We start from the raw sequence: 26893 nt of genomic DNA on the forward strand, positions 1-26893 counted from the left end.
TTCTTTTTCTTGAGATTCTTACACCCTTGACGCAACTGCAACATGCCAACTTCTGTGTCAAAACTTTACTAAGTACAAGCTTTCTGGAGAAACCCTTAACACACCTCGCAGGGCTAGCAGAGTCGTGTCAAAGATATCTCTGAACTTCCTTTATACAGTACAAGACTTTCACATTACTGTCAGTCATGCCCACAAAACGGCCCTAGCCATTCCTCTATAGTGACATGCCACTCAAGACACAATGTAGTCATCATATCATTTCCAGAAACAATGTAATGTACATCATCCCTAGATGGCCAGATATGTTGTGAATCATTTTTTTAAACTACAGGATATGGTCAAAATTTTAATTGCAATTTCTTATTAATTCTGAATAGGGGATAATAAGGTAATTCTTTTACTCTGAATAACTAGGAAATGGCTCTGAATGCCAAGAGATAGGGATGTAGATTTCTTACATTCTACTTATAAGACAGAAGCATACCACCCTACCCTCAGGGCATCCAATTTCTTGCAGGTCAGCAAATTCACCCTTCAATATCTCAAGGGATGGGAAGTAAATGCTGACCCAGCACGTGAAGCCCTTATCACTTGAAGAATAAACAAAACTACAAACAATATCAGAATGTATAAAGATCCCCGGACTAACTGCTAATATCTACTGATCACATTATGTCTGAAATAGGCAACCACATACGTGCTCCAACAAAGATCTTCATTTTAGCAGTTTGCCGGAGGATCTGTGATAAACAATGAAGTCTTTTAAACAGACAATCTAGTCGTATGTATATCAAATGTTAAATGTCTGTATTTTGGTGTCTGAGACATCAAATTTATTTTTACTTGCTGAATTGAATCTAGTGTTTTATATCTTCCAGCTCTGGATTTATGCTGAATACATAATAGCATCCTATGTGAATCTAGAATTTATCATGATGGTCAAGTCGTAGAAAAACTCAATACTGTTAAACGGTGTCAGAGTGTAAAGGACATGTTTCTATAACAGATCAATCAGATCTTTTGCAAAGGGGTGTTGTAAAAAAGCCATTAAAAAATGCTTTAACACCTATAGGTTAGAATGTGAAAATGTTGGCACTTTAACATGATTTATTCATGCATAGATGCTTACTGACTAAGAAGTTTCTAAATCAATTCATCAGTGATGCAGTGAGTTATTACTCTGTACTTTTGCCTTGGAGCAAGGGTTGAGACCAGTTGAGGTAATAGCAGTAAAATTTCCACTTATACTTTATCTATTACATGTGAATGGTTTGGATAACTTTAATTCAGTTTCTACTGGGAATTGAGCCTATAGAGCAAAAGCAATTTCCACAATTTGGTACTCACTCTGACAGACCATTATAATGGTTAATCTACGATGTTTAAGACGTGCTCCAAAATTCAGGGACTAGTCATCTGATTTTTCACCTACATTTGGCTTGTACTATATTCGACTATAGTAAATATGATATTGCTCCATTTCTTTTTCACAGACACTAATCTCCCTGTCTTTTCTGGTTTATTTGATGATATTTCATGTAATTATGTTGTGTAATGTGAAATAGTTTTTTTTAATAAGACAGAGGGTAAAAAGTAGTGAATAAACAATCTTTCCATGAAAAAGACATGACGTTGTCACCAACAACAAAACACAAAATTACTGGCAAAGTATTGCAAAGATTTACAAAGGATTCACAGCACTCCACCATTGATATTCCTCCACTAGAGATTTAGAACTGCAATATATTTCAAATTTGGAGTTTAAAGTGTCCCAAACTGGGAAAAAAATTCCAAAATTGTACAAGCTTTAACATACAATAAAAAAAAGGCAAGAACATAAAGTGAGAAGCATTTGTATTTCCTGCACTGCAACTGTGACTATACTTCAAAACTGCCTCATTGATCGTAAAGGATAGAGTTGAAATTGTCAAGTTATAACTTAGAAGTCCATATTTCCTAACTGCCACTGGTTGAACACAGTTGGTTAATTGTCGACAGTTATTTTCTTGTTAAATATGGAAACCCGGTGTTCTTTTAATTTGACTCACTAAGTCACGTAAATTGGGAACTTTGGATATCATCACTAAATATTTTCACATTTACAATGACTCCAGAATTCAAAATGATTTCCAATGCATGATACTAATAAGTCAAGATAAAAGGATATTTCATTTTTCAGAACTTAATTTGTTCTGTCAACATCATAGAAACATAATCAAAAAAATTGTAGCCAAAGAAAGATATCTGGAGGGATGATTTGAAGCTTGTTCAAACATGGTTATTTTTAAGAAAGGTCTGAAATAAGGAGGAGGAAATGAGTGGTGAAATAGATTAGAAAGGAATTCCAGATCACAGACCAAACTCTGTGACTGCACAAAACAGGGTGCTGAGGATGTTCACCAAAACATGGCTGGTGCTGGAGTGATTCAGCTATAGAAAGAACTGGAAGTGAAATCTGAGAACACAGAGACAGTAGATGGATTGACAGATGTCATAGAGTATATGAAACCTGGAGTTGTCAATGTACATGTGGAAGCTAATTCCATGTACACAGTTAATACTGACAGAGGTCAACATGTGCACTAAGAAAGTGAAAGACTCCAAGTATGGATTTTTGAGAAGCTTCAGAGATAATATTATGAAGACTAAAGGTTATAATTAAGTAGATAAGTTTCGAACCAAGCAAGAGCAGTTCCCTCAGACTTGACAACAGAGGAATAGTGATGGTGGAAAGTGACATGCTCATGCTCATCTATTAAAGATTGCAGCGAGGTCAAGGGGGAATAAAGAAGAATATACCATATGCATGGACACCGTTTGGCTTGCTCTATTATTACAACGAAGCAAATTTCATTGAAAAGATTCTAAATATAATGGTGGTCAAGTTATGACAAAGACCTTCACAGGGCAACAACATGTTCAAGATGCAGTTAAACTTACAGTTCCAATTTTGATAGCTGGGAGGCTAGTTGCCATGTAATCTTCTATCTTTTTTAAAACTGTATTTTTTAAATCCTTATATGACCACTTAATACCATGGCCTTCTCTTTTGTTTAATACTAAATTCCAACAATTCAACATTGCAGGAAACAAGCTTCATAACAAAAACTGTCCTTACGTGTATAGAAGTGTCAAAGAGATATATGTAGCTGGATAATCAGTATAGCCTTCCAGATTTGAGCTGGCAAATTGACATTGGAGAGGCATACCAGTTTCAACAAAATTTGTAGAAACTGTTTTTAAAATCATAAAGTGGAATTCTGACCACAAATCAGACGATTCTGACTAGCATTCTGAACAGTAGTGTTCCTCAGATTAGAACTATAGATTTTTTTTTTGATTTATCCATTTTCAGTTTTCTTTCATAAATTTGATAAATTGTTCTGTAACATTTTACAACACAAGAAGTAATTCAGCTCAATGTTTTGTTGTCCCTTTGCAATTTACCTAATCAGTCCTAATCCACTGCGCTTTCTGACAGTTCTATAATTTTCTTCACTTCAAAATTATACACTTAATTGCATTTTAAAATAACTGAATGCTTTAATCATCTTTCCAGACACTGAAATCCAGATCATCATAACACGCTTACAAAAATTATCCTTACTTCACCTCAGTTGTTTTTATTTTGCCTTTTTCTAAGTCTGTGCCCAGCTGCGACTGATCCCTCCTAACTGTGGAAATAGTTAATCCTCAAAACACTTAATTCTGACAATGTCTATTAAATCTCCCTCAACAATTGAAGTCCTCCACACCTGGTATAATTCTAATAAATTTCATCTGCACCCTCTACGAGGATTTCCTCTGCACCTTCTCCAAGATCTTTACATCTATAAATATATATAAGTCATCAACATGGCTGCCAACTTCTCAAAGATGTTATATTTGGTACTTTTGGTCTGTGAACTGAAGTAATAACCATTTATCAGTAACTATTCAGAGGCTACCTAGCTAGGTAAACTGAATTGAGAAGACCAGACAGTCAATGCAGGCAGTCAATCCATGTAATATTTTGAAAATTCCACTTTGGAAATAGAACCAGTCTGACTCAAGATTGGGATACAGATAGACTCTAACCCCACACCTTTAAGGAGTTGTCTGAGCTGAGATGTCATCTTCTGTTATAAAACCTTAAATTATCTTGAGAATGTGACTTAAGAGAAGTTTATATATTAAAGAAATGAAACCAGCAAACTCATTCTAAACAATCTAGGTTTGTTCAATATATCATTTCAGCTGTATGACACGGTAATCTTTTGCTATAAATTCTAGTCTTGTGGTCCTACTTCACAACCATCTGATGAAGAAGCAGTGCTTCGAAAGCTAGTGCTTCCAAATGAAGCTGTTGAACTATAACCTGGTGTTATGTGATTTTTTAACTAAGACAAGAGGGCATAGCCTCAAGATTAGAGGGAGCAGATTTAGGACTGAATTGAGAAGGAACTTCTTCATCCAGAGGGTTGTAAATCTATGAAATTCCTTGCCCGGTGAAGTAGTTGATGCTGCTTCAGTAAACATTTAAAAAGCCAAGAGAGATTTTTTAAAAAATAATAAAGGAGTTAAGGGATACGGTGAGAGTGCGTGTAAGTGGATCTAAGTCCACGAGAAGATCAGCCATGATCTTATTAAATGGCGGAGCAGGCTGAAAGGGCCAGACGGCGTACTCTAGCTCCTAGTTCTTATGTGCCCTGTTCTTTTTGGGTAGAAAGAGCATGTCTTTCCAATGTAAGAACAAAATGGGTGGTAATTATTCACTAGATCAATTCACAGGGCAATGCCCTGATCCATCACATTCAATCTGTCTTGTTTAAAATCTAAACAAAACCTGGTAGTTAGCATTAATTCCTGCAATCTCCATGACAATGCTCCTACAAGAGACCACTTGCCAATCAATCAGCACTCTTCTCTCATACTGTACAAATGTTGGACTTCCCCTTTATTGGTATTCGTGCAAGTTGTTGCATCACTAAAAGCTTTTCAAAAACATGTCTTTTTCAGCAAAAAGATCCTATACCATTGTAGCAAATATTTATTTAAGAAAACATGCTTTGCAGATTTTGGAAAAAAAATACAAAGATTTAGGTGCATATTTACCTTTTTATCATTTGCTTCAAACACTGGGAGTGAATCATAATGAGAATACAGCTATGCGCTGTGTTTTCATCCTCAACGTCAACAGCAAAAAGCCAAGAAAGAACAGAAAGATAAAGGATTAATGAAGATTATGCTACAGAAAATAATCCATGAAACAAGCAAAGGAAGGTTTACAGAAATTATCAGATAGCATACAAAGGAGTAACAGAAATGCAGGCAAAAAGGAAAAAAAGTCTCAATCATGCCTTCTGTAACCCTTACTCTGGAGATATTGACTTGCATCAAGGAAAAGTTGTAAAAGCAGCTGTAGCCTACTAGGACTTCATTCAATTGGAAATTCAAATGTGATTGCTAAGGGTAGATGGGATATCTAAGTGTTGAGCAGGACAGAGCAAGGGAATGTGGTGGACACGATATATAGGGACTTTAATAAGGTTCCGCACAGTAGACTGATTAACGAGGTTAGATCACATGAAATACAGGTAAAACTAGCTACTGAATATAGAACTGGCTCAAAGGTAAGGGACAGAGGGTGGTGGTGGAGTGTTGCTTTTCAGACTGGATGCCTGACCAACGGCATGCCATAAGGATGGGACGATGGACCGAGGAGTAGCAGATGGAGTTTAATGCAGATAAATCTGAGGTGATGCATTTTAGACAGCCAAATCAGGGTAGGACTTATGGTAAGGTCCTGGGGAGTGTTGCTGAACAAAGAGAGCTTCAATGCAAGTTCATAGCGAAGTCCTAGGTTGACAGGATAGTGAAAAAGGCATTTAGTAGGCTTGCCTTTATTGGGCAGTGCATTGAGTATATGGTTGGAAAGTCATGTTGTGGTTGTATAGGACATTGGTTCGGCCACTTTTGGAATACTGCATTCAATTCTGAATTCAATACTACAGGAAGAATATTCTGAAACCTGATAGGGTACCAAAACAATTTACAAGAATGTTGTCAGGGCTGGAGGATTTGATCTATAAGGAGAGGCTGAATAGGCTGGAGCTATTTGCCCTGCAGCATCAGAGACCGAGGGGTAACTTTATAGAAGTTTATAAAATCATGAGGGGCATGGATAGGGTGAATAGCCAAGATCTTTTCCCAGGGTAGGGGAGTCCAAAATTAGAGTACATTGGTTTAAGGTAAGGGGGAAGATTTAAAAAGGACCTAAGGGGCAACTTTTTCACAGAAGGTGATGCATGTATGGAATGAGCTGCCAGAGGAGGCTGGTACAATTATAACATTTAAAAGACATCTCGATGGGTACATGAATAGGAAGGTTTCAGAGGGATATGAGCAAGCTGCAGACAAATGCTGCATGGGCGACACAGTAGCTCAGTGGTTAGCACTGCTGCCACACAGCACCAGGAATCCAGGTTCAATTCCAGCCTCGGGCGAATATCTGTGTGGAGTTTGCACATTCTCACCTCGTCTATGTGGGTTTCCTCCAGGTGCTCCGGTTTCCTCCCACAGTCCAAAGATGGGTGAATTTGCTGTGCTAAATTACCCATAGTGCTAGGTGCATTAGTCAAAGGGAAATGGGTCTGGGTGGGTTACTCTTCGGAGGGTTGGTGTGGGCTTGTTGGGCTGAAGGGCCTGTTTCCACACTGTAGGGAATCTAATGTAAATGAAACTTTATTAAATCTTAATTTAGGATATCTGGTCAGCATGGACAAGTTGGACTGAAAGGTCTATTTCCATACTGTACAGCTCTATGACCCCGTGACAACAAAAATGCCAGTAAACAAGTTACAGATCTGGCTTCAAGCAAAATTCAAGCACTAAACATAATAGGAAGAAAAGGCATCTTGTGTTCTACTAAAATTCCAACCTGATGCACACCCACCCTAACAGAGATGATGCAAAAGTGAAAGTTTGCCAGTTGAAGTGGAATGCTTCATGGCATAGAAATGAAATAATTAACCACCTACAACCATGGAAAGACCCACAATGAGAATAAAACCAAACGATTTTCATGTTCACAGTCAAAGGCTTCATCAGAAACTGTTACAAAGAACAATATAGAGATTTTAAAGGTTCACAAAACTCACAAAAAGTAATTGCAATCATGAGCCAATTAGGGAATAATCATCCTATATTCAGGAAATGGAAAAGTAATCAAAACATGGTCCATCATTTTACTTCACAAAATATACTTGATCTTAGTATATGAAATCAAGTATGAGATAACCTAAATAATTCAGGCAATCTACAAACTCCGTGTACAAATAAAACACATAATACATAAAAGAAAATTACAATTTGAAGTGGGAGCTTTTTAAATGCAAATCTATTATCTTTCCTTCAACTTTTGGCTAATAAACTGATGTGTCAAATGTCAACAGAGGTGTTTCGAAATGGCCTCGTATTCAACTCAGTATCAGTAGAAGGCGCAGAACAAGAAAGTTGCCGTCGTAATATGACAGATGACCATGAAGTAACGGAGTAGTACCGGTGCCATGACTCGATCTGAGTATTTACCGTCTGTGGGTTGAAGTTCACTCCTTTGCTTTCACCCAGAGATTATGTACATTTAACCAATAGGATTAAAGAATGCGCTCTCCTACTACCTACACACCAACACCCAATTTAAAAAGCCCCGATGCTTACCTACTGGTTTTATGTCTCCTGGTACGATCACTATTATGTCCTAAACAAAATTAACTTTTGTTTAAACTACATCAATTTGACACTATTTCCTGCTTCATTGAAGGACGCCATCTTACCTGCTAGTAGTTGACGTCATCGCGCTGATCATGTGACATATCCACACGCGATGACGTTAGCGCCGCACCCAAGGCCACGCAAGGGGCGCAGTGCTGTTTGCGCATGCGTACCGCTTAAAGACGCACTGTAATTCCTTCAGAGAAAGGAAACTGAAAGTTATCGCTTTTAAAAATACGTGAAGTAGTGGGAATCTTAGATTTGGATCGTACAGATCTACTCTGTCAAATACAAGCCTACCGAAATTAAATCAAAACATAATGGAAATACTTAGTAAATCTGGCAAAATTTGTCGGTGTTTAGAGAGAAAAGTTCGTAGATCACGTCATCAAAAGTGCAATAAGTTAAGAAATATAGTATTTAAGTAGATCAAATGGGAGAAGGTGGCCTGGTGGTATTATTGCCGAACTGCTAATTCAGAGATCCAGATAACGTTCTGGAAAACAAAAACAGAAGTTGCTGGAAAAGCTCAGCAGGTCTGGCAGCGTTTGTGCAGAGAAATCAGAGTTAACATTTCAGGTCGAGTGACACTTCCTCACAAATCAAAGACTTAAATTCTGAGGAAAGGTTACTTGACTTGAAACTCTGATTTGATTTGAATTGAATTGCATTGATATTATTGTCTGATTTCTCTGCACAGATGCTGCCAGTCCTACAGAGATTTTCCAGCAATTTCTTCTTTGGTTTTTGATTTACAGCATCTACACTTCTTTCAGATTTTATTTAATGTACTTGGATTTGTACCATATCAGGATAGATGGTGGAATTTGAATTCAATAAAAACCTGGAATTAAGAACGTCAACAATAAACATATTGATTACTGGAGGGAAACCTTTTTGGGGGGAGGGGTGTTCCTCTTGCTCCTTAAGGAACAAACCTGCCATCCTTACTGGGTCTGGTTTACATCGGACTTCAGTCTCTTAACTGTCCTCTGGACAACTAGTGATAAACATCAAGTGCTGGCCTAGCCTCTGATGCCCATATCCCAAGAATGAACAATCAAAACTAAATGTCTGAAACAGCAAAAGATAGTGGACATTTAAAAAATGTTGGAGAGGCAGAAAAAAAATAAGTCAGGACAAGTAATTAAAGAGAGTCATATACTTTCATTGGCAGAGAACAAAGAATATGTTGATTTAGAGGAAACCAAAGTCCAAGTTCAGGTGGCTCTGTTTATAAAATCTCTTTTGAGGAGAAATATCAGTTTACAGAGGTAAATGTGTCCCTTTATTGAAACCACTAAAGTTGGGCAGTGCAGCAGTAGCAACCAAAATTAGATGAAAAAATTCCCTTCTGTGATGAAGGTGTGAGCACTCCAGGAAAGTATAAAGTGACTAGCATCCTGAAGTGACAGCTTCATATCCACATTCATTAGAGGATGAATAAGACCATGAGCTGAACTAGGCCATTTGACCCATCAGTTCTGCTCTGCCATTCAGTGCGACCATGGCTCATGGTGTAATCCTCAACTCCACCTTTTTGCATTATCTCCATAAATTTTGTTTCTCTTACTGATCTGTCTATGTCAGCTTTGAATATACTTAATCACATGACCTTGACAGCTTTCTGTGCAGAGTCCCACAGATTGCCTTTGAGAGAAAATGTTCCTCCTCATCTGTCTTATTGTAGAATCCTTATAGTGTGGAAACAGGCCATTCGGCCTAACAAGTCCACACTAATCCTCCAAAGCGCAATCCACCCAGACCCATTCCCCCTATCGTATATTTACCCTTGACTAATGCACCTAACCTAACCCCTTCCAGAAATTATGCCATCTGGTTCTCGACTCTTCCACAAGAGGAAACAACTTTTCACATCTTCCCTATCAAGCATCCCAAGTACTAACATCTCCTCATAATTTAGTGGATCATTTCTGAATTGCCTCTAATGCCAGGATATTACTTCCTTAAATAAGGAGATCAAAACTGTTCTGACCAAAATAGCTGACTGGTCCCTTGTAATTCTGAAGACGGGCTTATGCCCGAAACATCGATTCTCCTGCTCCTTTGATGCTGCCTGACCTGCTGCGCTTTTCCAGCAACACATTTTTAAGCTCTGATCTCCGGCATCTGCAGTCCTCACTTTCTCCTAGTCCCTTGTAGTGTTTGAAAAGGACCATCCCTTGTAAGAAAGGCCAAATTCCATTTCCTTCCTGGTTACCTGCTGAATTTGGATGCTAGTTTTTAGTGATTCATAGAGTTATAGAGTAATAGAGATGTACAGCACGGAAATAGACCCTTCGGTCCAACTTGTTCATGCTGACCAGATATCCCAACACAATCTGGTCCTACCTGCCAGCACCTGGCCCATATCCCTCCAAATCCTTCCTTTTCATATACCCATCCAGATGCCTTTTAAATGTTGTAATTGTACTAGCCTTTCATGCGCAAGCACTCCCAAATCCCTCACTGCTTTAGTTCTCACAGTTAAATTTTTTTTTTTGTTCACTCATGGGATGGGAACTTCGCTATCTGGTCCTGGATTTATTACCTAATTGACCTTGAGAAGGTGGTAGTGAGCTGCCTTCTGGACCCATAGGCTGTTCTGGAGGAATTCCAGGATTTTGGCCCAGCAACACTGAGGAAACAGCAATTATATTTCCGAGTCAGGATGGTGAGTGGCTTATAGGAAGGTACAAAGAGTCTGCAAAGTGAGTTGGCAAGAATCTGGCAGATGGAAAATAAGGTGTGAAACTGAAATTAGTTATTTTTATGGGAAAAGTAGAACAGAGTTTTTTAAATGGTGAGAGGCTTGGCAAATATTGATTTCTCAACACCCCCAAAGTTATTTTACTGTTTTAACCATGTACATTCAACACTTTACCTCCATTTCATCTCTGCTCACTTAACAAGTTGCTTTGCTTGAGGCATTAATCATTATCAGCATTCTCAGCTCCCTTGGAGAATTATTTTCACTTGCAGGACATGTGTGTTGTTAGCTGGCCAGCTTTAATAACCCTTCCTATTTGCCCTTGAGAGGGTGATGGTAAGCTGCCTTCTTGAACCGCTACATCCATTTGCAGTAAGTAGACCCACAGCGTGGTTAGGGAGGGAATTCTAGGATTTTGACTCTTTGACAGTGAAGGAACAGTGATATATTTCCAAGTCAGGGTGTTGAGTGGGCTTGGAAGCGGAATTTGCAAGTAGTAGTGTTCACATTGTATCTTCTGCCCTTGCCTTTCAGGATGGAAGTTGTCAAATGTTTGAAAGGTGCTGCTTAAGGATCATTGGTAATATTATATGGTGCATCATGCAGATAATACACATATTGAGCGTAGGTGTTGAAATGACTGTGAATGTGAGGTTAATCAAATGGGCTGCTGTGCTAGATGGTGTCAAGCTTCTTGACTGTTAATGGAGCTGCCTTCATCCAGCAAATGGGGAGTATTCCATTGCACTCCTGATTTCTTTCTTGTAGATGGTGGACAGGCTTCAGTGAGTTGGAAAGTGAGTTATTTGATGCAGTATTCCTAGATTTTGCCTTGGTCTTGTTGCAATTGAGTTTCTGGTCAATGGTAAGCTCAAAGATGGCGATAGTGGGGGATTCAGTGATCATAATGGCACTGAATGTAAAGGGAAATGCTTACATTGTCTTTCTTGGAGTTGGTCATTGCCTGGCATTTGTGTGATGCCAATCTTACTTGCCACTTTTCAGCCTAAGCCTGGATATTGTCTAGATCTTGTTGCATTTAAATATGAACCACTTCAATATCTGAGTTGCAAATGGTGCTGAACATTGCACAATCATCAGCAAACATATCCATTTCTGATCCTTATTATGGATGGAAGGTCCAATAAAGCAGCAGCTGAAGATGGTTGGGCCAAGGACAGTTCCCTGATGCTTCCTTAAAGAGATGTCCTAGAGCTGGGATGACTAACCTCCAACCATCTTGTTGTGTACCAGGTATGACTGCAAGCAGCGGAGACTTTTATATTGATTACAACTGATTCCAGTTTTTTGAGTGCTCACAATCTGTCCAATGAAGCCTGATGTCAAAGGCAGTCACTCTCACCTCACCTCTGGAATTCAGCTGGTTTGTCCATGTTTGAATTAAGGCTATAAAGAGGTCAGGACCAGATTGGCCCTTGTGGAATACAACATGAACCTAGTATAAATACCTTCATATTTCTCCCTTTTTTTAGCTTTGACAAAGGGTCAGTTAGACTCGAAACGTCAGCTCTTTTCTCTCCTTACAGATGCTGCCAGGCCTGCTGAGATTTTCCAGCATTTTCTCTTTTGGTTTCAGATTCCAGCATCCGCAGTAATTTGCTTTTGTGAAAAGGTTATTGCTGAGCAAATGTTGCTTGATAGCACTGTTGCTGACACCTTTCCTCACTTTTTGATGATCGAGAGGAGATTGATAAACTGATAATTGGCCAGATTGGATTTGTTGTGCTTTGGATAGATCTTCAATTCAGCTCTTCAGTTCTTCCTGTCCAAATGAATAACCTCACATTTTCTCTCATTATATTCTATCTGCCAAGTTTTTGCCGACTCGCTTAACCTGTCTATGGTTATCTGTAGATTCTTTGAGTCATCCTAACTGCTTGCATTCCCACTCGCAGGTGGTACCCAATTTATGAACATCCCGATTACAATCACTAGTACTTATAAATGGGATCCCAAACAGGGGTGTAATTTTACACTTGTCACATATGGCCATTTCTTGTACCTACTTTAAATTATTGTGAATTGTGTGTTGACTTGCAAATGAACTCAGGAACAAAACCTGTTCACAACCCAGGAACTGCCTGTATTCTTGTGTCAGCTGCAAATTTGACAAAATTTTATTCACTTCCATCACCAAAGTCACTAATGCATATCGTTAATAATTGTGGCTCCAGAATTGATTATTGTGGCACTCCACTAGTTGCAGATTGCCATCCTGAAAATGCCCATTTTGTCCCAATCTGACTTCCAAGATGCTGTGTTTCAGGAGGCAGTGACATCCCTTTGACTAACTACCTGGAACTCAGCCAGTAGTCAGAGTAAGGGGGATGTGACCATGAGCAAGACAAGTAGAGGGATCCAGGCTGAACGAGCCTCAACCCTTCTGCTTGTCTAACGGGTTGGAGATTTTTGCTCCCTGGGCAGCTGAAAGCAGGGGCTATACAGAGGATAAGCAAACTGACCATAACACCATGGTACAGGGTGCCATTAAGGAGGAGGTAGAAAAGGGAAATGTAGTTGTAATCCCCGGATGGGATATCCGGTGAATAGACACTTTTTCTGTAGCCTGATCAAGAGTCCGAAAGGCTGTGTTGCCTGTCTAGTGCCCAGGTCAGGATATCTCATCTGGGCCGTAGAGGAACTTGTAAGGGGAAGGGAAAAATCCAATTGTCAAGTTCCATGTATGTACCAATGATATAGGTTTAAAGAGGAGAGAAGTTCTGCTGAGGGATTATGAGCAGCAAGGGACTAAATTAAAGCAGAACCAAAAAGGTAATAAGCTTTGGATTACTACCTGAACCATGAGCAAAACATGAAGGGGAGTGATGGACTAGTGGTATTATCACTGGACTTTTAATCCAGAGACCCCAGGTAATGCTCTGGGAACCTAAGTTTGAATCCTGCTACAGCAGATGGTAGAATTTGAATTCAATAAAAATCTGGAATCAAGGATCTAACGATGACCATGAATCCATTATCAATTGTAGGAAAAACCCATCTGATTCACTAATATCTTTTAAGGAAGGAAACTGCCTTCCTTACCTGGTCTGGCGTACATGTGGCTCCAGACCCACTGCAATGTGGTTGACTTTTAACTGCCCTCTGGGCAATTAGGGATGGGCAATAAAGACTGGCCTAGCTAGAGATTCTCTCATCCCAAGCATGAATTTTAAAAACAATTGGTGCAAGGTCAACAAGATCAAAGAGGTAAACACATGGCTCAAAGATTGATGTGGAAGACACAAGTTTGAATTCATGGGAGTCGAAAATGTGGTGCTGAAAAAGCACAGCAGGTCAAGTAGCATCCAAGGAGCAGGAGAATCGACGTTTCGGACAAGAGCCCTTCATCGGGAATGAGGCTTGTGCCCAGCACTGGGGAAGGATAGAGCTGTTCCAATGGGACAGGCTCCACTTGATTCATGCTGGGACCAGAGTTTTGGCGAATCACCTAACTAGGGCTGTGGATAGGGCTTTAAACAAAATGGGGTGGGGGGATGGAGTTCAGTTGAATGGAAAATTATGGAAAACATTAAAGGCGGGGAGGGTTCAGCAGAGGTTATTAAAGGTTCCAGGACAAGTAATAGAACAGAGAGTATGGAAAGGACCAAGGACCAAGAATCTAACTTCAGGCACAGCAGTTAAGAGGACAACTTTGAGAAGGGGGACTGTCAATGGAGGACTGAGGGTATTGTACTTAGATAAGTGAAACAGGGTAGCGTAGATTGAAATTTTCTAAGCAGAGAAAGACTTAGGAAATCTGAAGCACAAAGGGACTTGGCAGTTCTAGTTCAGGATGCTCTTAAGGTTAACATGCAGGTTCAATTGGCAGTTAAGAAGTTGCAGGTTAGCATTCATTTCAAGAGGGCTAGAATCCTAATGGAAGGGTGTATAAGACACTGGTCAGACTGTATTTGGAATATTGTGAGCTATTTTGGGCCCCATATTCAAGGAAGGATGTCCTGGCATTTGAGGGGGTCCAGAAGAGGTTTACAAGAATGATACCATAGATGAAGGGCTTATAATATGAGGACTGGTTGAGGACTTTGGGTCTTACTGGATGGAGTTTAGAAGAATGAGGGAAGATCTCATTGCAATTTAAAGAATACTGAGAGGCCTGGATAGAGTGGATGTGGAGAGACTGGGATCCAAGGCCACAGCCTCAGAGTGAAGGAATGACTCTTCAGAACTGAGATGGGGAGAAATTACTTCAACCAGAGAGTGGTGAGTCTTGGAACTCTGGAGGTCAAGTCACTGAGTGTATTTATTGCAGAAATAGATGGGTTTTTGATTAGTAAGGGGATCAAGGTTATGGGGAGAAGGCAGGAAACGAGGTTGAGAAACATATCAGCCATGGTCAAATGATGAAACAGACTTGATGGGCTGAATAGCCTAATTCCACCCTGATATTTTGTGGTCTATGATCTTATAATAAATATTTTCCCAATACCAGATTTTAAGCTAATTGGCATATTGTTGCCTGTTGTTTATCTCCCTCCCTTCATAAATAAATTGGCAGTTTACCAATCCTCTGGAACCTTTCCCAACTCTAAGGGGTCTCAGATTTCTGCTAGTGCACCCATTATCCCTCTAACTATTTCTATTAAAATCCTAGGATGCATCCCCTCAGGAGAAGGGAACTTATTAGCCTTGAGACCATTAGCTTTCCCAGTACTTTTTCCTGTTCGATAGTTATTGTGTTTATTTTCTCCTCATTGGGCCCCTTGATTATTTAGTATTTTTAGAATGATATTAATTCCCTTTACAGTGAAGACAGTTGTGAAGTATTTGTTCAATGCCCCTACTATTTCTTGGTTCCCATTATTATTTCCCTAGCCTTGTTCTCTGTGGGCCTATGTTCATTTTGGACTCTCTTTTCATTCTTATATATTTTATGAAGCTCTTACTGTCTGTTTCTATTACTGACATACCTGACCTCATAGATAATTTCTTCCTTTTCTTTGGATCACCTTTTGTTGACTTTTGAAACTATCTTATGCTCTAATCTTTGCCCTTATGTTTTTTCTTTAAATTCAATACTATCCTTTTATTATTAAACCTGTCTCTTTTCACATTACCAGATAGAAAATAGCCTGATTGGATCCACAATGTATTTTTCCAGCAGACTGTCCCAAATACACTGTGAATTCTTCCTCTCAATCACCCTGAATGGTTTGATTCTCCCAATCTATATGAAGACTAAAGTCATCCATGATTAGTGTACTATCTTTATTTACATACCCTTGTTATCTCATGATGTATTCTCTGCCATACAGAATGACAACTTTTTGGTGGTTGGGTTGGTTTGCAAACTACTACCCTCAGTGTCTTCTCTTGCTTGTTATTTATTACCATATGGATTCTACATCATCCGATCCAGGATAATTTCTTTCAATCATATTTATTCTAACTTGTGCTAACAAAGTTAGAAATCACTAATATGTCCTGACATAGCTCCCACTCCACCATTACTATCAAACCAAGGGATCAACCCTGGGTTCAGTGAGGAGTGCAGGAGAGCATACCAGCAGCAGCACCAGGCATACCTAAAAGTGAGGTGTAAACCTGGTGAAGCTACCAATCAGGGCTACTGGCATTCCAAACAGCATCCTTACCAACCTTCTCTTCCTTCCTTTCAAAAAGTAATATATCCCTAAATACTTAGTTCCCAATGTTGCTTTCCATGCAACCATGCCTTCTCAATACCTATTAGATTGTACCCACACTTATTTGAACCATTCATTCATTTATTTTGTTCTGAATGCGACCTTGGCAGTATCATGAACAACCCAACTAAAGATAAAGGACATGATTATATTCCCAGCTAAATGCAATGAACAAGAACTAATAGGACGTTTCAAGCATAAGCACTTCATCAGGGATGAGGGGATGGTCCAAGGGGGTCTCAGAGATAAATGGGAGGCGGGGTGGGGCTGGAGGGAAGGTAGCTGGGAATGCGATAGGCAGATGAAGGTAGGGTCGAAGAGGATGGCGGAGCAGATAGGCGGGAAGTAAGATGGACAGGTAGGACAGTTCAAGAGGGTAGTGCCGAGTTGGAAGGTTGGATCTGGGATAAGGTGGTGTGAAGGGAAATGAGGAAACTGGTGAAATCCACCTTGATCCCGTGCGGTTGGATGGTCTCAAGGCGAAAAATGAGGCATTCTTCCTCCAGGCATTGGGTGGCTAGAGTTTGGCGGTGGAGCAGGCCCATGTCCTCCGCAGAGTGGGAGGGGGAGTTGAAGTGTTCGGCCACAGGGCAGTGGGGTTGCTCAGTGCAAGTCCTCGAGATGTTCTCTGAAACATTCAGCAAGTTGGCAACCTGTCTCCAACAATGTAGAGGAAACTACATCGAGTGTAATGGACACAGTAGATAACATGAGTGGAAGTACAGGTAAATTTCTGTCGGATGTGGAAGGATCCTTTGGGTCTTGGTCGAAGGTGAGGGGGAAGTGTGGTCACAGGTTTTGCACTTCATGCGGTGGAAAAGGAAGGTGCTGGGAGTGGATGGTGGGTTCATGGGGGGCATCGATGTAACGAGGGAGTCGTGGAGGGAATGGTCTCTCTGGCATGCAAATAGGGGTGGGGAGGGAAATATATCCCTGGTGGTGGGGTCTGTTTGTAGGTGGTGTAAATGGAGGAGGATGATGCGATGTATCGGAGGTTGGTGGGGTAGAAGGTGAGGACCGGAGGGTTCTGTCCTTGTTGCGATTGGTGGGGTGGGTCTCAAGGGCGGATGTGCAGGAAGTGGAGGAGATATGCTGGAAGGCATTGTTGACCGTGTGAGAGGGAAAATTGTGGTCTTTGAAGAAGGAGGCCATCTGGGATGTTCTATGGTGGAATTGGTCCTCCTGGACACAGATGGGGCAGAAGCAGAGGATTTAGGAATAAGAGATAGCATTTTTACAGGAGGCAGGATGGGAGGAGGTGTAGTCCAGGTAGCTGTGTGAGTTGGGTTTATAGTAGATAACCGTGTTGAGTCAGTCAACAGAAATCGAGATGGAGAAGTCCAAAAAGGGAGGGAGGTGTCCAGGATTGTCCAGGTGAACTTGAGGTAGAGGTAGAAGATGTTCATGAAGTTGATGAACTATTCAACCAACTTGTGGGAGCACAAGGTGGCACCAATACAGTCATCGATGTAGCAGAGTAAAAGGTGGGGAATAGTGCCGGTGTAGCTGCGGAAGATGGACTGTTCCATGTATGCAATAAAGAAGCAGGCATAGCTGGGGCCCATGCAGGTGCCTGTGGCTACCCCTGGAGGAGGCGGCAGGATTCAAAGGAAAAATTGATGGAGGATGGGAAAAATTCCTAGCTGGAACAGCTGCTGCTTTTTTGAGGTATTTTAGGTGCTGGAGGTGATTTCCTCAAATTCCAGGAGCAGCAATTACTGTTTTATATGCTGTTGCATTGTTTTGGAACTTTGGAGAATAAAAAGGTCAAAACGACAGCACTTTTAAAAGGGAGAGGACAGATAAAGGAAGCACATCGTGAGGTCAGTGCAGGAGAGAGAAAGATAGAGAGAGAGAGAGAGAAAGAAACCCACATTGCTAACTAACACAGCAGTGAACCTGCACAGTTACTGCCTTTGCTGTTTGAATTCATGTATCGCTGGACATCGGAGTACATCTGGGAAAATTAACAAACAGTGAAATTCACAACTAATCTTGGAGGAACCTGTTTGGGAGAGGTCATAGCACAGAAACAGATAAGTAAATAAGTGAATATTTGAAGTGTGGCCTTACAGTAAGTGTGCAGTAGTGAGTAGGGTGGGTTCTTTCTTGATTATATGTTTTATTGAGAAATGTCTCTTGATTAAACTTAAAATATAAACCATAAGTATTAATTTAACCTGGAGCAATGTTTTGTAGAGGAATAAGACAGTGCTATTTTCTGGGTTTGTAGATTGAAAGAAGCAAAATGGCCTTCAGTAGAGTGATATGCTCTTCTTGAGGATGTGGGAGTTTAGGGAGAGTTTACGGGTTACTGAGGATTATATCTGCAATAAACGCCATTGGTTGCAAATCCTATCAGATTGAATATATCAGTTGGAGAGACAGTGAGAGGCAATAAGGAATTTACAAGGGCAATGCATGTGATGGATGGCAGTTATAGGAAGGGGGAAAAGTCACAGATACAGACACATAGATGGGTTAACTCCAGGAAAGGTAAGAGAGGTAGGCAGTTTGAGCAGGATCTTCTGTGGCTATCCCCATTTCAAACAGGTATGCTGTTTTGGAAAATGTAGGGGGTGATGGATTATTAGGGGAACGTAGCACGAACAGCCCAGTTTCTAGTATTGAGACTGGCTCTAATGCAATGAGGGGTACGTTGGGTTCCAAGAGATTGATTGTGTTAGGTGACTATGTAGTTCAAGGTACAGATGATGTTTCTGTGGCCAGCAGCAAAAAATCAGAATGGTGTATTGCTCCCCTGGTGCCAGGATCAAGGATGTCTCAGAGAGGGTGCAGAATGTTCTGAAGGGGGAGAGGGGCCAGCAGGAAGTCATTGTACAAATTGGAACCAACGACATAGGAAGGGGAAAGGCTGAGGTTCTGAAGGGAGATTACAGAGAGTTAGGCAGGAATTTAAAAAGGATGTCCTCAAGAGAAAGTAATATCTGGATTATTCCCGGTGCTCTGAGCTAGTGAGGGCAGGAATAAAAGGATACAGAAGATGAATGCATGGCTGGGGAGCTGGTGTATGGGAGAAGGATTCACATATTTGCACCATTGGAATCTCTTTTGGGGTGACCTGTACAAGAAGGATGGATTGCACCTGGATTGGAAGGGGACTAATATACTGACAGAGAGTTTTGCTAGAACTGCTCGGAGGATTTAAACTAGTAAAGTGGGGAGGGTTGTGAACCAGGGAGATAGTGAAGAAAGAGATCAATCTGAGACTGGTACAATTGAGAACAGGAGCAAGTCAAACAGTCAGGGCAGGCAGGGATAAAGCAGAGAACAAGGTAGGACAGATAAATTAAACTGAATTTATTTCAATGCAAGGGGTCTAACAGGGAAGACAGATGAACTGAGGGCATGGTTAGGAACATGGCACTGGGATATCATAGCCATTACAGAAATGTGGCTCAGTGATGGACAGGACTGTCAGCTTAATGCTCCTGGATACAAATGCTATAAGAATGATAGAAAGGGAGGCCAGAGAGGAAGGGGAGTGGCTTTTTGATAAGGGATAGCATTATAGCTGTACTGAGGGAGGATATTCCTGGAAATACATCCAGGAAGTTATTTGGGTGGAACTGAGAAATAAGAAAGGGATGATCACATTTTTGGGATTGTATTATAGACCAACTAATAGTCAGAGGGAAATTGAGAAACAAATTTGTCAGGAGATCTCAGTTATCTGTAAGAATAATAGGGTGGTTACGGTAGGGGATTTTAACCTTCCAAACATAGACTAGACTACCATAGCGTTAAGGGTTTAGATGGAGAGGAATTTGTTAAGTATGTACCAGAGGGGTATTCAAGATGGCGGCGACCCAGTAGGTCTGAGTCTGCTGAGCTCTGTCCCGGACCCAGGCAAAGTGGGGTACCTACTCTCCCCTTACTTCCTAGTGCAACTCCAGCACTACAGGGAAAAACAAATATTGCTGGAGGCCTCCAGAGTTTTGGGGAAGGATCCCCAAGCCATGGTATAAAAGAGATCCAATATAATGCTGTTCCAGGGCTTTCCTACAGTTGTGGTATGCAAGAGGAAGGCATTTGATAAGGTAAAGGAGTGTCCGAGGGATTTAAATACACAGTATTCCATGAGATATTCGGCAACGCTGCACTTCAGTCATGGAGAGTATGTGGATAACTTCAGATCACCGGAAAAAATAAAATAATTTTTGGGTGGACTTGAACTATATGGACAATGACTTTATTTTACCCCCTTTTTTTTCTCCTCCTCACCCTTCCTCTTTTCCATCCTTCCTTGGGCGGGGAGTTTGTTCTTTCTTTAAACTCTTAATTCGCTTGGTTTCTCTGGTTGTTGGGGGATGTTTCTGACTTTTTTTTCCTTAATATTTGCTAGGATTGTAATTTTATATATTTCATTTTATGTTGCTGTCTTGTTAAGAGTGCCGAAGCAATAATATGGAGGGGTCGGGTTGGTTGCTCACTTCTAACTCTTGTAATATAAGACATTGGCATTTGGTTAACTTACTTTGTAATATCTGGGCTGAGGTCATGGCTCTAGCTGGGAGGTGTTATGGTGGAATTACTGGAAGGTAGGAGTGCTCCCTATGGACAAGGGGGAAAGTCTCCTTTGAATTACGTCTTTTTTTTTAAGACGTAGTTCTTAGTTGTTTTGATTTAGTTGTTTTAAAGGTTGTATTTTAAAATTTATGTGAATTGTTTATGGTCTCTACTCAATGTTTTTTGAGTGGGGTTCTTTCTCCTGGGGGGTCTCGGATTTTCTTGAATTATCATGGCTAGTCAATCACTTAAATGGTGCACCTGGAATGTCAAGGGGAGCCACTCACCGGTTAAAAGGAAAAAGATATTATCAAGTCTTAAAAAAGAGAGGGTTGATGTAGCCCTTTTACAGGAGATACATGTAATTGATAAGGAACATTTGATGCTGCAGCAGGGAGGATTTGGTCAGGTGTTCTTTTCATCTTTCAATTTGAAAAGTAGGGGAGTGGCCATTCTTAACGGGAAGAATTTTCCCTTCCAAATGTTAAGCCAGATAAAAGATGAGTCCGGAAGGTTTATAATACTTAAAGCCCTAATACATGGAGAGGAGTATGGGATTTAGAATGTATATTGCCCCCCCGGCACATCCTTTTAAATTTGTAACAGACACATTCTCTGAGGTGATGGCTCTTGGGGTGCGTCACATAATTATAGAGGGAGATTTTAATTGTGTTATTGATCCCGAGGTGGACAGGATACCTAGGAGCTCTGCGGGCATATCTCTGAGATCTGGGCAGTTGGCTTATCTGAATAAGGAGTTGGGACTGGTAGATGTGTGGAGGTGTCTTCACCCTGAGGGTAGGGATTTTACTTTTTATTCTAACCCACACAAGTGTCATACCAGAATCAATATGTGTTTTTGTCCCCTCGATCCTTTTGAATTCGATACGGTCTTGTAAAATAGGGAATATAATTATTTCCGACTACGCAGCAGTGTATATGGAGATCAAGACTAGTGATGACAAGATAGGTTCCCCACCTTGGCTATTGGACATTGGACCCTTTCCTATTGAAGGATAGTAAGTTCATAGAATGTTTCTCGCAGGAATTTAACATTCTCTGGGATACGGCCAGCAACCCATCGGTGATGTGGGAGACTGCTAAGGCATATGCACGTGGCTTGGTTATCTCATATTCTGCGACCTGAAAAAGAGAAAAGGGAGAACAACAACGTCTGCTTGAGGCTCGCCTGAAGGCAGCTGAGACAGCATATACTGATAGGCCGTGCATTCCTAAATTACAGTGGATTACAGCCCTCAGGGCTATTTAAAATACCGCACTTACTCAAACGCAAAGAGGGAGATACTGTTTGTGAAGCAGAGATTATTTGAGCCGGCGATAAGCCGGGCAGGTATCTAGCATACCTTGCCAGAAAGAAAAAGGCTCCCCAACCGATTACAACTATTAGAGAAGGTGCTGGTACCTTGACTTGTGATCCTAAAAAGATCAATGCAGCCTTTAGAAAGTTCTACTTCAAGTTGTATAAGTCGAAGGGGTGTGAGGATAGAGCAAGGAAGATGGCGTCATTTTTTAAAAATCTGGCCCTCTCGGGCTTAACCTCAGAGCAGGTGTTGCTTTTGAATGCCATCCTGACAACCCAGGAAGTCCAGGAGGCAGTAAGGCAGCTCCAGAGCAGTAAAGCACCCGGGCCAGACAAATTTCAGGCTGAGTTCTATAAAGAATGTATACACGAATTGGCCAGACCACTTATTCATATGTACAGCTATTCATATAGTCAGTGTAGCCTCCCGCCTCTATGTGAGAAGCAAATATCTCTCTCATTCTTAAGAATGGAAAAGCCCCAGATGACTGTACTTTGTACAGACCTATATCCTTATTAAATGTGGACTTTAAAATTCTCTCAAAAATGTTGACATTAAAACTGGAGAGGATTTTACCATTTATTATAAAAGAGGATCAGATGGAGCTTATTGAGGATTGCAGATCTACTAATAATATCAGAAGAGTGTTAAACATGGTACAAGTCTTCCAGCAAGGAGCATTACTGGGATTAGTCGTCTCCCTAGATGCAGAGAAGGCATTCGATTGGGTAGGATGGCCACATTTTTTTTATTCTATGGAATGATTTGGCATTGGAGAGGTCTTTACCAAGTGGGTCGCAGCAACTCACTAATGACCAGAAAGCAGCGGTGATTACGAACGGCATAAGATCGGATAGCTTTAATGTTGGCAGAGGTTGTCATCAAGGATGCCCTCTCTCACCACTACTATTTGCACGAGTGATTGAACCTATGGTGGAAGCTATCCGAAATGACCCTCATATAACGGCACAAGGAGTAGGATCGGGTAAGCATAAAATCACTCTTTATGCGGACGACGTCTTTTTCTTAAATGACCCATTGATATCTGTGCTCCGCATAATTCAAGTAGTTAACTTATTTGATATGTTATCAGGTTACAAAATTAACTTTACGAAATCAGAGGCCATGCCGCTAGGAGGTCTTACCAGCATATCTAATTTTCCGGATGGATCGTGTTTCCCCTTTTGGTGGTCATTGGGAGGTTTTCTCTATTTAGGTATTTTTATTACCCCGATATTTGGTCAGCTATACAATGCTAATTATACGCATTTATTAGAGAAAATAAGGCAGGACCTCCAACACTGGGAAGATCTCCTAATATCTTGGCTAGGAAGAATAGCTTTGGTCAAGGTGAATATTCTACCTCATCTATTATACCCCACGAGAATGCTTTCTTTGATGTTGCTGAGACAGGCACTGCGTAAGCTTTATGGTTGGCTTGGCTCCTTTATTTAGAATCCTAGACAGCCCCTTATTAAATTCGGTAAGTTGCAGCTCCCACAAATAGGGGGAGGTCTAGATTCTCCACATTTCAGGAAACACCAACTGAGTTCTCTGTTATCATATGTGGCTGATTGGGTTTCTTGTGACCCACAATCAATTTGGTTAGATATTGAGGCTTCCCAAGCAAAATGTCCCCTCATCAATCTATTATTTATGGATAAGATGAGAGTTATTACAGATCATTGTAAAAACCCAATTGTATTAAATACAATCAAAGCTTGGAGGATGATGCAACAGGATGAGGGTAATTCACAAAAAACCTCCCCTTCTACTCCTATAGTGGGAACGTTGGGATTTCAGCCAGGCTTGACTGACGTTGGATTTAGAATTTGGGAGTCCAAAGGCATCTCCTGTTTGGGAGATCTGTTCGATGGGGAGGTCATGATGTCCCTCGAACAGTTGCGTCAGAAGTTCGGGTTGCCCAACAAGGACCTTATTCGATATTCTCAAGTACGAGATTTCATACAAAAAAAGACTACATTTATGACTAATCCATACAAATCAAGTACGTAAAGGAGAGTGCTTTGGCCAATGGGTAACCCCTCGGTCAGTACTCTCTACCACTCGATAGGTAATAAGATATTGAAGGACATGAAATGGTTATATAAAACCTGGAATCAAGAATTAGGGATGGAAATCTCCTTAGAGATGTAGGAAGATATCTGGGAAAATGCTAGGAAGATCTTTATCTGTAATAGAACTCAGGCTATTCAATTGAAGATACCTCATTGGGCTCATATGACACCAGAGCAGCTTGCAAAGTTCAAGGCAGGAGCATTCCCAATGTGCCCTAAGTGCAAAATAGAAGTTGGTACTCTCACTCATTGTCTGTGGACATGCCATAAGATTCATAGATGTATGCCCCCTGGGACAGTGTAGCAAATGCCTTGGCAAAGATTTTGGGAACGGAGATTGGGTTGGACGCAGTGTCTCTCCTTTTGGGCTTTTCCAAATTTTCCTTCTCTAGATGCATACAGGAGAAAACTATTTACTATCCTTTCCTTTTGTGCGAGGAAAAATATTTTAGTAAGTTGGGTATCAGAAAGTCCCCCGGGACTTTCGAATTGGCTTACGAAGGTTATAGCCATAGAGATGTAAAGCACGGAAACAGACCCTTTGGTCCAACCCGTCCATGCCGACCAGCTATCCCAACCCAATCTAGTCCCACCTGTCAGCACCTGGTCCATGTCCTTCTAGCAATTGTACTAGCCTCCACCACTTCCTCTGGCAGCTCATTCCTTACAGGTACCACCCGCTGAGTAAAAAGTTTCATCTCAGGTCTCTTTTATATCTTTCCCCTCTCACCCTAAACCTATGCCCTCTAGTTCTGGATTCTCTGACCCCAGGGAAAGACTTGGTCGATTTATCCTAACCATGCCGCTCATGATTTTATAAACCTCTTTCAGGTCACCCCTCAGCCTCCGACACCTCAGGGAAAACAGCCTTAGCCTATTCAAACTCTCTCTATAGCTCAAATTCTCCAACCCTGGCAACACCCTTGTAAGTTTTTTTCTGAATCCTTTCACAACATCTCTGATAGGAGGGAGACCAAAATTGCATGCAATAGTCCAACAGCGGCCTAACCAATGTCGTGTAAAGCCGCAACAGGATCTCCCAACTCCTGTACTCAATACGGGTTCAGTTCCCGCCTCAGATGACTGTCTGTGTGGAGTTTGCACATTCTTCTGTGCCTGCTGGGTTTCCTTCCGGTGTTCCGGTTTCCTCCCACTGGGTGGGTTAGTGTGGACTTGTTGGGCCAAAGGGCCTGTTTCCATACTGTAGGAAATAAAGTTATGGAATATATTCCCCGGACTTCTTTATGAATATGGTGCACCAAAAAATGGAATTATTTTACAGAACATGGCAGCCCTTTTTGAACGACACCGATGCAGATGTATCGGCCATTCTGCTTGCCGTGAGGATGATGTTTGTTGGTTTGGGGGCCCCTGGGAGGAAGAATCCCATTGTTGTGACTTGATATAATTTTGTTTTGAATGTGCATTTATTTATTTACCATGTTTTTCTTTTTTTTGTTGTCAGTAATATACGACTCTATAGAGTTTACTTTCTTATATCTTGTCTTGTGTTTCTGTCGTTTGTCAAGTAGATTAGTAGTTAGTTTTCTTAATTTTAGATTGCTGCTGTTATTATACTGTAAAGTGGATACACTATTTTGTATTAATTTTGTAATACAATCTCAAAAATCTTTTTCTTTTCAATAGAAATATTGAGAAGAAAAAGTGTGTTCAAGAAAACTTTCTGATTCAGTATGTGGATGTACCTATGAAAGAAGGTGCAAAACTTGAAACCAAAAGAGAAAATGCTGGAAAATCTCAGCAGGTCTGGCAGCATCTGTAAGGAGAGAAAAGAGCTGACGTTCGAGTCGAACTGACCTTTTGTCAAAGCTAAAAAAAGAGAGAAATAAGGAGGTATTTATACTAGGCTGAGAGAAGGTGAGTCATGGCTCCAGAAGCAAAGGTAGCAATAAAGAGGTGATAATGACAATGCATAGAGAGATTATAGGGAGATTAGGAGCTGTGAATGACCAAGGCTGAAGCCAGTGCTGTGTGACAAAATATGTCGGGGATGGGGGGATGGGTGAAGCAGAGGCAAAATGGAAAACAGGGGAGAAGGGTAGCAAAGGGGGAAGAGGAGAGAAAAAAGGTGATGAGAGAGTGGGAGCGAGGGTAGGAGAGACAATCAAGAAATAAGAGGTACAGAACAGTGAAAAAAATATTTAAAAATAAATAAAATAAATGCAATAAAATTATGGAGCAGAATGAAAACAGAGGGGTCGAGATGGGATAATCATCTGAAGATGTTGAATTCAATGTTGAGACCGGCAGGCTGTAACGTGCCTAGTCGGAAGATGAGATGCTGTTCCTTCAGTTTGCGTTGAGCTTCACTGGAACATTGCTGCAGGCCAAGGATTGACATGTGGGCATGGGAGCAGGATTGTGTGTTGAAGTGGCAAGCCACGGGAAGGTCCGGGATCTGATTGCATACAGATCGAAGGTGCTCAGCAAAGCAATCACCCAGTCGGCGTTTTGTCTCTCCGATATAGAGGAGACCACATTGGGAGTAATGAATGCAATAGACCAAATTGAAAGAGGTACAAGTGAAATGCCGCATAATCTGAAATGAGTGTCTGGGGCCTTGGAAGGTGAGCATGGAAGAGGTAAAGGGGCAGGTGTTTCACCTTCTGCAATTGCATGGGAAGGTGCCGTGTGTGATGGGAGAGGTGTTAGGTGTGATGGAAGAGTGGACTAGGTTGTCCCGGAGGAAATGATCTCTGCGGAATGCAGACAGGGGGAGGAAAGGGAAGATGAGTTTAGTGGTGGCGTCGTATTGGAGTTGGCAAAAATGGCGGAGGATTATTCTTTGCATGTGAA

At 41.0% G+C, this 26893-nt stretch overlaps 1 protein-coding gene across 4 annotated transcripts in view; it reads right to left on the bottom strand.

Annotated features, from left to right (window-relative positions):
* The window catches only part of ubap1 (ubiquitin associated protein 1), a 75092-nt gene extending 67260 nt beyond the window's left edge, over positions 1–7832 (bottom strand). The window contains exons 1-2 of one of the 4 annotated variants that reach the window (XM_072572737.1): positions 7815–7832; positions 5095–5165 (exon numbers count right to left, since the gene is read on the bottom strand). The gene's annotated coding sequence lies outside the window, so the exon portion shown is untranslated. The other 3 variants (XM_072572729.1, XM_072572746.1, XM_072572756.1) reach the window with 3 other exon arrangements.
* Positions 7833–26893: the final 19061 nt, after the last annotated feature.

The sequence above is a fragment of the Chiloscyllium punctatum genome, chromosome 1 (genome assembly GCF_047496795.1).
Source record: "Chiloscyllium punctatum isolate Juve2018m chromosome 1, sChiPun1.3, whole genome shotgun sequence".
In the NCBI taxonomy this organism is placed as follows: domain Eukaryota; kingdom Metazoa; phylum Chordata; class Chondrichthyes; order Orectolobiformes; family Hemiscylliidae; genus Chiloscyllium; species Chiloscyllium punctatum.